Source organism: Castor canadensis, chromosome 5 (assembly GCF_047511655.1).
Source record: "Castor canadensis chromosome 5, mCasCan1.hap1v2, whole genome shotgun sequence".
Taxonomy (NCBI): Eukaryota; Metazoa; Chordata; class Mammalia; order Rodentia; family Castoridae; genus Castor; species Castor canadensis.
This window is the reverse complement of record NC_133390.1, coordinates 171219255-171231890: the sequence shown is the minus strand read 5'-3', so window position 1 is coordinate 171231890 and position 12636 is coordinate 171219255. Positions and strand designations below refer to the sequence as shown.

The following is a 12636-nucleotide window of genomic DNA, read 5'->3' as shown; positions in this document are numbered from 1 at the left end:
TCCTGGTTCCCAGAGGCGGCGGCTGGTACAGAGGAAGGGGAAAACCCAGCCAGTCCCATGTCCCCAGCAATGCCAAGCTCATGGGTGCCAAGTGATACAGAGACATGGGGCACGCACCCCGGGTGGCAACCTGGCCGGCTGCTCCAGGTGCCCAGGCCACCTCTGGCCAGCAGTGGGGGGCAGACGGGTAGCCCCCACCCCCACTCCCGCCCTGCATGGAGCAATCGTGAGTCACCCCCACCCCGTGACTCCCTGCCCGCAGCCTGTAATTACTGCCCTGCCGCCTCCCAGGCCTGGCTTATCGGCCCATCGGGGCAGCCGGGAAGAGGGCGCCTGAGGGACCCCGCACCCGCCCGGCTCCCGCTCTGCTCCACGGCACGCGATGGGGACAGTGTCAGCCAGGGTCAGCAGCTCCAGCCCCAGCTGGGCCCTGGGTCCACCACCACCACCGCCCCCATCCTCATCCCTCACCGGCCACAGCCCCGCGGATGTCTCAGAACCCTGAGGGAGCTGCTGCAATGTAGAGACCCCGGAACTCAGGCAGCACCGCCCTGGCTGTGGCGACAGGTCACACCTGCCAGTGGTGCTGGAGAGGGGAGCAAAGAAGGGATGTTTGTGGAGAGCCAGTTGCAGGAGGGTTCTGGAAGGGAGGTGAAGCAGCAAGGCCACCTCCCTAACTGGCTCCCCTCCTCCCTGCATGCTGCTCTGCTCCCATTCCACAGATGAGAAGACTGAGGTTCGCAGCCACTCCTACCCCACAGGGGCGCTGGGCTGTGTGCTGCTGCAGGAGGGGAGGGCCTTCCCCCAACCTGGATCCAGCAAGTGGGATGGCCAGGGTAGGACAGCAGGACAGCATGGCCTGTGGGGAAGGGAAGTCCAGCAACTCTCAGACCTCGGGAGTTCAAAGCCTTGGTCTAACTCTTCTGTGCCTCAGTTTCCCCAACTGTCAAGGGTCGATCACAGCAACGCCAACCTCAGGACCAGGTCCTTGTGAGGATTAACCAGGACAAAGGAGGCTTTTGCTTCCTCCTCCTGCTGTGGATGACAGCAGGTGGGAGGCCTGGGGCTCAGCTCAGTGGGGAGCCTCTGTATCCCGCCACCTCCCCCTGGGAGGCTGCACTCACCCACCCTTGGGCTGGGTCCCTGGGATCAGCACCCTGGCCCTGCACCCCAAAGACCCAGCTCAAGGCCTGCAGCACAGGGGCTGCTGCCTCAGAATTAGTAATAATTTCCTCCCTCTTCCCTCCCCCAGACCTGCTCAACCAGTCTCCCCACCAGCGCAGAGGAGGCGACATTTGAACCGACTATTACTCTCTCCCTGGGAGGCCAGGAGGGAGCAGGCCTGGGTCTTCCTGGCAATGGGAGAAGCACAGGCCCCTTCAACTCCAGTTCCTGGGTGCGGCCTCCCAGCCTCTGAGCACTGGGCTCGCTGCCTCCTTCCAGAGAGAGAGAGAGGAGAGACAGACTGACAGACAAAGTCCCTGCCAACAGGCAGGTGGGTGGAAAACCTTGAGTGGGGAAGAAGCGTGGCAGGGGTGGGGGTTGTGAGTCAAACTCAGGGTCTGGATTCATATTCTCGCTCTGCTGTCTGCTTGCTGTGTGGCCTTAGACAAGTCCCTTTACCTCTCCGAACCATTTTCTCATCTGCAAAATGGAGAGGTGAACTGCCACACTGAAAAGTCCAGAGGATTTAAAGGGCCCAGGCCTAGGCTGAAAAGGAGGACACAGGGGCCAGAAAGAACTGCACCCACCCTAGACTCAGACTCAAGGCCTCAGGGCCCAAACCTAGAGTTCCAGTGCCATTCTGGTCACATCTGAGCCCCCCAGTAGAGACAGCATTTACCTCTAAATACCCAGGCCCGTAATAGCCCTCATGGCCTGCTGGAAGTTAGGGGCCCTGTGCACCCAGCATGCCCATCCAGACCCAGAAAAGCCTGGGTCTGCCCAGGTGCCCACGCTGGCTCAAGTCCTTGACCACAAGGTACCCTCAGGGCCTCTGAGCAGGAGTGGCAGAGGGACCAAGCTGGGAGAGGGAGAGATCCAGGTCTAGCTCTCAGGAGGACCTCGCAGCCACTCCCTCACCCTGGTGAAATGTTGCAACAGCCAAGCCCCTGCTGCCTGGGTTCAAATCCAAGCTCCAGGACTTGTGGCTTGAGGCCATGTGTGAATTGTTGTGCTTTTCTGACCTCAGTTTACCCACCTGTAAAATGGGGTGTGACGATAGGCAAATACTCCGAAGTTTGAGTGCAGCAGTAACTTCCTCAGCACAGTGCCTGGTGCCTGGTAGGGTCTCCATAAATGCATGCTGGGAGTAGTTTCTGCATCTGCAGGCAGTTTTGCTCTTTCCTCTGACTGGCAGGCTTATCTCTATAGTACCCATATGGACTCCTATGCATCCCTTGAGGCCCTGCCCCAAAAGTCCCTCCTCTGAGGAACCATCCTGGCCCTTCATTTACACATACACAGGAAGTCCTGTTATCTGGGCGTGTGGGTTCCTCCTCTCATAGCCTGACCACACTCCAAGCAGATGAGCTGGGGAGGGGAGGTCACCATTTGATTACCAGTGTCTGTCTTTCTCTCTCCTGTTCTTTTATAATTCCAACCAAAATGAGCATAAAAAGCCCGCAGATGTGGAAAGAGCTTCCAATCCCCAGTGAAGGACAGTGTAGATCCTAAAATGGAGAACTCAGGGTTGAGAACCCCTTTAATCAAATGAGTGATTGGCTGTTTTAAAAAACAGAGGAAACTGGGCACCTGTGGCTCACACATGTAATCCCAGATACTTGGGAGGTTAAGATCAGGAGGATCACAGTGTGAGGTCAGCCTTGGCAAATAGCTCGTGAGGCCCCATCTCCAAAATAACCAGAGCAAAATGGACTGGAGGCGTGGCTCAAGTGGTAGGAGCACCTGCTTTGCAACCAGAAAGTCCTGAGTTCAAACCTCAGTCCCACCAAAAAAAAGAGAAGAAGAAGAAACAGAAGAAATGAATGTGGCAGAGCGGGTGAGAGGAGGCGGCTCACCTGGAACCCACTCTGGGTGAGTTGTTGGGTAAATGAAGAATGAGGGCAGCACAAGGCAGGGCGTGTATTGACTGCCACTTGTGGGGCCGGGAGGCAGGCAGGTGCTCCTATGTGAGCTGTGGGGTGAACATCACCTGCCTCTGAAAACGAAGGTCAAGGACTGGGCACAGGCGAGGGTGGGACTCACGTTCCACTCCATACTCGTTTCTACTTTGGGAACTTTTAGCACATGAGCTATTTAAAACTAAGTCCATTAATAAAATGCTTAGGACCTTGGAAGTCACACAGTCCAGCACCAGGCTCCACCATGCACAAGCACCCCTCCGAACCCAGCCCCAAGAGGCTGACATGCTTGAATTCTCCCAGGGATGGGAAGCGCTGCACTCTGTCCACCAGGAAGCTCCAGGGACAGCATGGAAGGGTGTGCTTGGCTCAGCAAGAGCACCCAGATATGTGCCTATGAGCCACATGCAGGGGCCTCTCTCACTCCCAACTGCGGGTAGAGACCTGAGTTCCTACCTAGGCACCTGCTCAGAGGGCCAGCCTGTTCCTGGACCCAGGCAGGAGGTAGGCAGGGTAGCAGGGTGTGCTCTGCTGTGACTCAGGCCCCACGGGTGCCCGGGGCACAGCCAGCTTCCTGGGACACAAGGCTGTGACTCAGGGCCACGCAGAGGGGCCAGCCCAGGTGGCAGCTGGCCGGCCACCAGCACACCCACGCCCTTCCCAGCCTCAAACCCCAACAGGACCTCTGCAGCAGGCACAAACACTGTCCCCCTTAGCAGCATCGGGAGACTGAGGCTCTGATGTCATACAGCCTGAGTTAAATCCTGCCTCTGCCATTCATTGGCTAAGAAAGCCAGTAAGCTTAGCCTCAGTTTCTCCATCTGTACAAAGGAAGGTGTGCTGTTCTACCCCCCTCATAAGGTGAGTACAAAGATACCCTGAATTCACCTGAGCACAGCTGTATGTACCGTCCCCAGCACAGACTGTGCTCGGCCAGCGTCTGCCGTTAGTATTGTATACGCCCAGCCGGATGTGGGGGTCCCTGGCTTTGGGACATCCAGGGGAAGCCTGGGGTCTGGGCTCGGTGGGTCAGCAGGCCCAGGAGGAACAGGCCTCCAGGACCTCAGGCTTGGAACAGTTGCCCTCGCAACATGGACAGAGACCGCAGCCCTGCCAGGTCATCGGCTCCATGAGGGATGACAGGAGTTTTCTGGCCTGTTAATGTGTCCCTGTGCCTGGCCCAGTGGTGAAATCCTCACTTCTGAACTTGGAGGCTCCCACTTCATTTTGCACAGGACCCCGAAAGTCCTGCGGCTGGTGCCAGCATGGGTGACACCCAGTGTGAATGTATGAGTTAGAAGGAATGGATGGAGACCACCCTGTGACATCATTGTTTTCATTTTGTCCTGAGGGTCAGAGACTCCAACCCACCTTTTACAGACGGGGAAACTGAGGCTCATGCAGTGAACGGACTCACCCAGAACCATCAGCATGGATTCTAAGCAGGCCTGTCGGCCCCCAAAGTCCCCAGCCTGGCAGGGCAGCTGTCTGGGCTGTGATCTGGTCACCCAGGCCAAGAGCAGCTCCCCCCTTCTAGTCCGAGCTGCTCTCCGATTCTTATCTCATCCAGGGAAACTGAGGCCCAGCTCAGGGGAGGAGTTGGCCCAGCTGGGCCAGGATGCCTGCCCAGGAGGCGGCCTGGCCGGGTGCCCAAGCAGGGGGCGGGGGCCTCTGAATCGCTCCTCAGTCCCGCCGCCGACCACAAGCGGGTTGGGTGAAAGGCGGCTGCTCCCCGCCCGCTTCCCCGCCAACGTGGGCCCGAACAATGGGCCTTTGTGCCCGCGTGGGCGGGTTGTCAAGGTGCGCAGCCCTGGCCCCAAGCCTTGGCCTCGGCCTCCACCAGGGCAGGGGGCCGGGCCAGGGGGGCCACGGGAGCCGGGAAATCCAGCAGATTGGGAGCCAATGAGGCCTCCCGAGCCTCTCACAGTGAAAGAAACAAGCACAGAGAAGGCACCGTGGGCTCTCAAGACACACAGCACATGAGTAACAGGGGCAGGTTGGGAACCTGGGATGCCAAGCTCCCTCTCGTGTAGCTGAGTGTCCCCACCTAAGAGGCCCAGTGTCCTGCAGCAGTGGGAACCTGCCCCAGGAGCTCAGCAGAGCTAGTCCTCTTCTCCTTCCCCTGCAGCCCACTCCCCTGCCCCAAGCACTCAGGCCAAAGCCCCGGTCTCCAAAAGGCCCCCATATGACAAGCTCTAGAGTCCTTTCCCCTATGGGAAGCCACCTGGTCAGGGAGGTATGTGCCAGGGCTCACCCAGGGCCATCCTCTGGCTGCAGCAGGTGCCTGTGCAGGTCCCTGGACCCCAGGGATTTCTGACAACCCCAACTGACTGTCCTATGTCAGGGGAGGAAAAACCTACTCTTCTGCCTCCCACTTTCTGGCGGGAAAGAGAGAGTGCAGCTGCCACGGTGTTCAGAACAGGTGGCCACTAGATACAGATGTCTCATAAGGGCTCTGTGTGGCATGCCCACTTCACAGATGAAGAAACTGGAGCTCAGGTGAGGCAACCTGCTCAAAGCCAGACAGCTAATACACGTCCACTGACTGTCTCTGTCTCTACACACTCAACCCTTACAACTACTTTGCCAGGAAAGGCAAATGTCCCCAATACAGGCAAGGAAACTGAGGCTGTGAATAGCAGTCACACGGGCAAGGTCACACAGCCAAGAGGCGGGAGCAGGATTGGAACCTGGGCTCTTGCTCTCTCCTCCACCCCACCCCCCTACCCCATCTTGCTTCCTTGCTCCCTCATCACAGCCAGCTTCCCTAAATGCTTCTCCAATCCCTCTGCCCCAACAGCTCCTTGGTCCCAATGTCCACTGACAGACCACTGGCCTCCCCCTGTCCTGATGGCCTGGCCCAGCACCCAAGAGACACTTGAGAAAAGCCACAAAGAAAGTCCCAGTTGGGAAGAGGCAAAATGCCCTGTGGGATCATGTGACAGAGGCCACAGTGAACAAGACAGACGCGTGTGAGTGCCCGGCAGCAGGACACATCCCCAGAACCAACAGCCAGTGGAATGAAGCAATTGCAGAACCAAATGTACAGATGATGTCATCTTACAGCCCCACCCACAACCAAAACAGTACCCCAAACCCTCAGGGGTGTACCCGTGTACGTGTGTCTGTGTGTCTAGAAGCATAAAGATATACTCCAGCCACCTTGCAAAAGTGACAACAGACATCAAAATGGAAGACATGCATACCCCTCCGTCTAGCAATTCCACTCCTGGGCATTTACTGAATGCAAAACGAGAATTTCATAGCAACCCTCCTCAGAAGAGCAGGCACTAGCAACAGCCCACCTCTCCATAGACAGGAGGGCGATTCAACAAACGGGGTTCTATCCACTCCGTGGAACACTACACAGCTGTGAAAAGAAACACAGTGTGGGTACTGCTCCTGGGATAATGTGAAGCAAACATACCAGATACAAACACACCCTGGATGTCACCTTTGAGGGGCACCTCTGGAGGCTACAAGTGCTCTGTGTCCAGACCCCCTGGTGATCTCAGAGCCACCAAGATGTACACTTAGGGCTTGCACCTTTTCCTGCAAGCAAGCAGTAGAAGGATAGAGACGTGTGTGGGACTCCAAGCACCAAGCGCAATGACTCTGAAGACAGATGCAGCTGAGCAGGAGCCTGAGGGGAGAGGAGGGCTGTTTTGGGGTGTCTTTCATTCTTAAATTGAGTGATGGCTGCATGGAAGCATATTTTACTTCCCATTAAGCTTTTTTTGAAAACCGAACCAGAACCAAAAAACGTTGTCCATGGGCTCCCCTGCTCCAGAGTGTACAATTGCTCCCTACTGCCTCCCAGCTAAGGCCCATCCTCCTCTGCCGTGCCAGTCAAGGCTCCATCCCGGGCCTCAACCTGTCTTTCCAGCCTCTCCTCTCACCCTCCCCGCCGGCCAGGCTGGCCTCCTCACTCTTCCTCTGCCCCGCCTTAAACATTCCCATCTCTGCACCTTCCCTCCCACCCTCTGCCCTCGCCATTCCTGCCTCCTTGCTCTGCGCCAGGCACCATGCCCAGTGCTCCAGGCTATTAACTCTTGCCATCAGGGGCTCAGCCATGGGGAAACTGGGGCATTCCTTTGCTCTTTAAATAATGTCCTCCAAAGCCACCTCAATAATCCCAAGTACCAAGAGTGGCACTGCTGTGCCTGTGGTTCCAGGACAAGTCTCTCTGTGCCCCAGCCAGCCCCTGAGAAGTGTAGAAATTCTGGCCCACTGCTGAATTTAATGCCCTCATCCCTTGGGTATGGGGTTTTAGCATTTCCATTCTACACGGGGGTAGGGGTTGCAGCGAGGACTAAGGCTCAGAGAAGACAGTGACCCTCAGCAGAGACAGTCCCCCCTCTCAGATCTTCTCCTCTTACAGCTTCCTCCAGTCAGGACTGTCCTCCAAGCTCGCTCCTGCCTCAGGGCCTTAGACCTTGCTGTTCCTTCTGCCTGGCCTGCCCTTCTCCCAGATACCCCCCTGCCTGGCTCCTGCTCACTGTTCTGGCCTCTGAATTCAGGTCAGACCAGTCTTTTCCAAGCCCCCCAGTATAAAGGAACCCACCCTATCTTTCTCTTTCAGGTAGCTGTGTTTTATTATATCTGAAACTGTTCTGCAGATTTCCCAGCTCACTTCTATGAACTGTCTCACACTCCCACCCCACAACCACATGGGGGGAACCACGGAGCCTTGAGGCCTGATGGCAGCCCATGGGCCACAGGACATGCAAGTTTCTTGCTGTCAGCGTCCTCATGTTTGGGGACTCATGTGGTGTGGCTCTGTTACCTGTGCTCTAGCCCGCTCTTTCTGTGCATGTGTAGTTCATGTCTCCAGGTTTTTAGCCCTTCTCCCAGGAGGTTGTAACACTTGTGTGACCCTGTAGAGCTGTGACAAACACGGAGCGAGTCAGAGAGAGACACTGAGAGGCAGAGAGAAAGAGACTAGCACAGAGGAGGGGCACAGGGACAGAGTGGAGGGAAACAGGTGGACATAGAGAGACAGACGGGCCAGAGAGGGATGGTGGGAATGACAGACAGAGGCAAGAAGAGAGCAAAGCAAGACAGAGCTTACCCCACACCACGCGTGCCTCAGTAGTGATTTAGTGCTGTGCTGAACGCGTGGTGTGAATGGTTCTGCCTGATGCTCTCAGCCCCCCAGTGGGCGCACCCCTCCTCTCCAACAGCACAGAGAGGTGGCCTGGATCCGCCCCTCACACAGCTGGTGGCGGGTAAAAGCAGGTCTGTCGCAGGCCTGCCCCAGTCTGGGGGGTTGGGGTCTGGGTTTGTTTTATGTTTATGGCCGTCATCCCCATTTCCTGGGGACCTCACTTTTCTGATGGACTCCAAGCTGGGGCAGCACTGTGGGTCCTCACCACACTCAGAGTACTCAGGTTCTGGAGGGCTTTGTTTCTCCGGGGAGCCGATGGCCCCAGGAGGGGCAGGAAACAGCCCTTCCCACGCCCTCCATGCCCGGGCCTCAGGGCCATGACAACCCCTTGGTTCGGTTTTCCCTTCTCACTACTTCCTGATCCTGGGAATCCCCAGGACTTGACTGTCCTGCTCCCAACGTCAGCCACACAAAGATGGCCTTTGTGGCATTGTCTCTAGGCAGGACAAATTGGAGCCGCCTGAAAGTCCACCAGGAGGGACTGCTAAATACACTGGAACCCATGCAGCCATTCAAAATGGCAGAGCAAAACTCAAACTGCACGTGGCTTTTGACCAGGCGAGGCCACTTCTAGGAACAGTCTCACAGATCCTCTGATACGTGGTACAGAGGCGTTTGCACAAGGCCTCTGTCGCAATTTGTCATGGCGGAAGCCTGCCAGCCGCCTCAATCCCCATCAACAGGGAACTGCTTTGTTAAGTCAGGCCATTTCCACACCAAGGACCACGCTGCCCTAATAAGGAGGAGACTGCCCAGGGCCGTGAGGGATGCGGTTCCAGAATGGCAGCACTTCTTCCAATAGCTGTAGGAAACCCGAGAGAACCAAACGCAGCCTCCTGCTGTGTGCTTCTAGAACCTTCTAGAAAGCAGCACAGGAAACTGGCTGTGAGGAGCAGAGGGGCAGTGGCGGTGGGGGGTGGGGGAGCCTGGCTTTCAGGGCACACTGTGGTACCCTTGGCCTGTCTGCACTGACCGAGGACAAGAATCAATAAGGCTGGTGGCACAAACTGGACAGGGCTGTGTCTGTGGGCGTGGGAAGACATCAAAGATACTTATTGAGGGAAGAGGAGGTAACCAGTTTTAGAAAATGTCTTCCGTACCTGTTGCACATGGAGAGGTGTAAGAACACTGTGGTGACCATCAGATTGCAAGCGGCTAAAGTTTTCGCTCCCTGTGCCTTAGGCCACTTCACCCCTGAAGCAGGGGGTGCAGTGGAGGGACTGCAGTTACCTTTGTTTCACAGAAGGGAAATTGAGGCCCACCAGGTGAAAGCACCTGCCCCAGGGCTCATGGCCAGGGCAGCAGAGCTGGGATGCGAACCCACCCTTGGGGCCAGAGACCCATCTCAATGGTAGATGGGGGAGGGCAGTTCTGCACCTGCATCTCTCTCTCTCTCTCTCTCTCTCTCTCTCTCTCTCTCTCTCTCTCGCTCTCTCGCCCATTCTCTCTTATGACAACGCTTTTAAGAAAAACTGCTCAGGATGCCCCCTCCTGAGGTCAGCCCCCCTTCCCTGGCACCCATGTCTCCTGGGGTTTCCCCTTGCAGCTTCTGGTTTAGGGAAACACAGGGTGGTTTTAAAACAGAGGGTGTCTGTAGTCCAGCCAAAGCAGAGAGAACATTCCAGAGAAAAGGAGACCAAGGAGCCTTGCCACCCCGTGCGCGGCCAGACCTGGATTGGACTCTGAGCCAGAAAAATAAATAAATAATAAAATAAAATAAACAAAAACAGCTATAAAGAATGGGGAGCTATTCTGGTCACTCGGCTATGGACCGGCACTGGCCGTGTTGAGTGGACACGAAGTGTGAGCCGAGGAGGAAAGTGACCTTGCTTACGAGGGGCACACACTGGAGATTTGGCATGAAGAGTCAGCATGTCTGCAACAGGTCAGCACAGAGCAGGCAGAGGGAGAGAGAGAGAGAGAGAGAGAGAGAGCACATGGGCCTAGCACTGGCCGCCTTGCAATCCCTGCGAAAGGGCACAACAGTGGGTCATGGTGAGGTTTTTGCACTTTGGATGAGTTTGGAAGTTTTCATAATGGACAGTTGGAGCGATTGGTGTGGCCGGGGACTGGGTGGAAGGGGGACTGACTGCCAGAGGCTCAACGAACTTCCGGGACAATGGAAACATTCTGGCTTTTGGTTGTGGTGGTGATTACACAACTGTAAGTGTGTCAAACGTCATGGAACCAAACATCCAGAACGGGTGAACGCTGCTGTGTGTAAATTGTGACTCCATAAAAGTCACTTTTTTTTTTTTTTCAGCACTGGGGCTTGAACTCAGGGCCTACACCTTGAGCCACTCCAGCAGCCCTTTATCTTTTCCTCTGTGATGGGTTTTTTCGAGATAGGGTCTTGCTAACTATTTGCCCAGGCTGGCTTTGAACCAAGATCCTCCTGATCTCTGCCTTCTGAGTAGCTAGGATTACAGGCATGAGCCACTGGCGCCCCACCATTAAAGTGACTTTAAAAATAAAAGGGGAGACAAGGAGCCAGCAGGTGTCACACACCTGGGAGCACACACGCTCTGGGAGAAGGGGTCCTGCCTTCAGTCACTTTGCTGGGCCTGTCCCACAGTGGACTCCAGTGGGCAGCCACCCCTAGCCTGCGGGTCCTGAGATCCACAGCTGGTTCTGGGGAGTTTCTCTCAGGCTCCCTGGCCTGTATCAAGGGCCTCAAAGTGTCCTCAGGGCCAGGAGGGGGGCACCAATGGCTCCCTGTTGTATCCTGGCAGAAGCCAGGTTGGGCACTTCAGCAGAGCCAGGGTCTCTAGAGGAGAAGGTGTGCAGGAGCCACTCACCACTGCTGGGTGTCGCCTACCCCAGGGCCCAACAGGGCTATGGGAGCCCAGAGGAGGGCAGCCACTTGCCCAAGGCCACCTGGCAAATTAGGCAGCCCTGGCTGGGACAGGTGGTTCTGAAAAGAGCTTCAAGCCCAAGAAGTTCCTGTTGCCACCTCCATTTCTCAAGTGGAAAGACTGAGGTCCAAGTCTGTGTGGCGCACAGGTCAGCACCAGCCTGGACACCTGGAATCTACCACTGAGGCCACACAGGCACAGTTCCCCAGGGTGGCAGCAGGTGTGTCCTGTACTCCCAAGTCTCCTTTGCTGTCCATTGGGGGAGAGGGTAGACTGGCGGGGGGGGTCTCACCCACCCCCGGTGCCCACACGGCACAGAGCCATGGGCTGCCCAGCCCACGAAACTCACCTCACCCAGAACCTGTTTCAACTCCTCCATCGCCTTGGCAGCACGGAGCCTCATTAAGCCATGCCAGGGCCTCCCACGCGCCACCCGAGCGAGCTCACAGGGAGGGCGCCCACCGATCAGAGCTCCCAGGCTGCAGACCCACACTCCCCAGGGCCCTGGGTCCCCCGATGGGCAGTACGAGACACACACACTTGACTGGCCTCAGCTGGGAGTAGAGGTCATCATGAGGTGGGGACCAGGCCGCCCCCGTCCCAGCCAGGCCTGCAGGGGTCCTGCACAGTTGTCTAACCTCCTTAATTAACCGGCAGTGATTAAGAGGCCACCTTGGAAGGCCCCTGGGGCTTAAGGAGGGCTGGGGGCCCAAAACTGGGGGCAGGGCACCTCAGTCATGACAGGTTCAGAGGCTCTCCCCATGAGGATCCCTCTGCCATGCCAGAGGGTTCAGGCAAAATAGCCCAACCTCCTGGCATCTGCTGTGTGGCACCAGGAAAGTGGCCTCACCTCTCTGAGCCTCATTTTCCACCAGGAGGGCGGGCAGGGTGGCAGAGACCTGATTAATGACTGTTTGTAAGAAGGTCCCGAGATGCTGCTGATAACAGGCCGGCTATTATTCCGGGAAGGCATGGAGGAGTGTCTGAACCATAATTAACCAGAGAATGAAAACAGAGGAGGGCGGAGGCCTCGCCCAGCCCTGCCCGCTGCCCGCCCCCCCACCCCAGCGCCCATGTTCCCACCCTGGCAGGGGCCTCTTCTCAGGACAGGGAGACCGGGACAGAGGCAGCCTCAAACCCAAGCCTTCTTTTCCTCCTCCTGGCACCTAAATCTTAAACTGTTCCCAGCCATCCCCTCACTCACTTGTCCACTCATGCATTCCATAGACATTTACTGAGCGCTGACTGTGTACCAGACCAGGGGAAACAACAGGCAACAAGACAGGCTCCTGCCTGGAGTAGGCAGTTAATACACAAACAGGAAAAATCCATCCAGGGAGCAGACTATTAAAAACCAAAACAGGTTATGTGATAGGGAGGAACTGGGGGGGACTTTGGCTCAGGTGCTCAGGGTGAAGTGACATTAGAGCTGAGAACCAAAGGATGAGATGGAGTGGTGGGGAGTGTGTTCCCAGCAGCAGGAGCAGCACGCGCAAAGGGCCTGGGATAGGAAACTGGTATGCTGCAGGAG

At 56.7% G+C, this 12636-nt stretch overlaps 1 long non-coding RNA gene across 3 annotated transcripts; it reads left to right on the top strand.

Moving 5' to 3' along the window:
- Positions 1-288: 288 nt before the first annotated feature.
- Positions 289-10428, top strand: LOC141423424 (uncharacterized). 3 transcript variants are annotated; one of them, XR_012448293.1, is made up of 3 exons: positions 289-736; positions 1253-3036; positions 5884-10428. It is a non-coding gene; the product is annotated as an uncharacterized lncRNA (long non-coding RNA). The 3 variants fall into 3 exon arrangements; XR_012448295.1 differs by having other exon boundaries at positions 1253-3944; XR_012448294.1 differs by having other exon boundaries at positions 289-1051.
- Positions 10429-12636: the final 2208 nt, after the last annotated feature.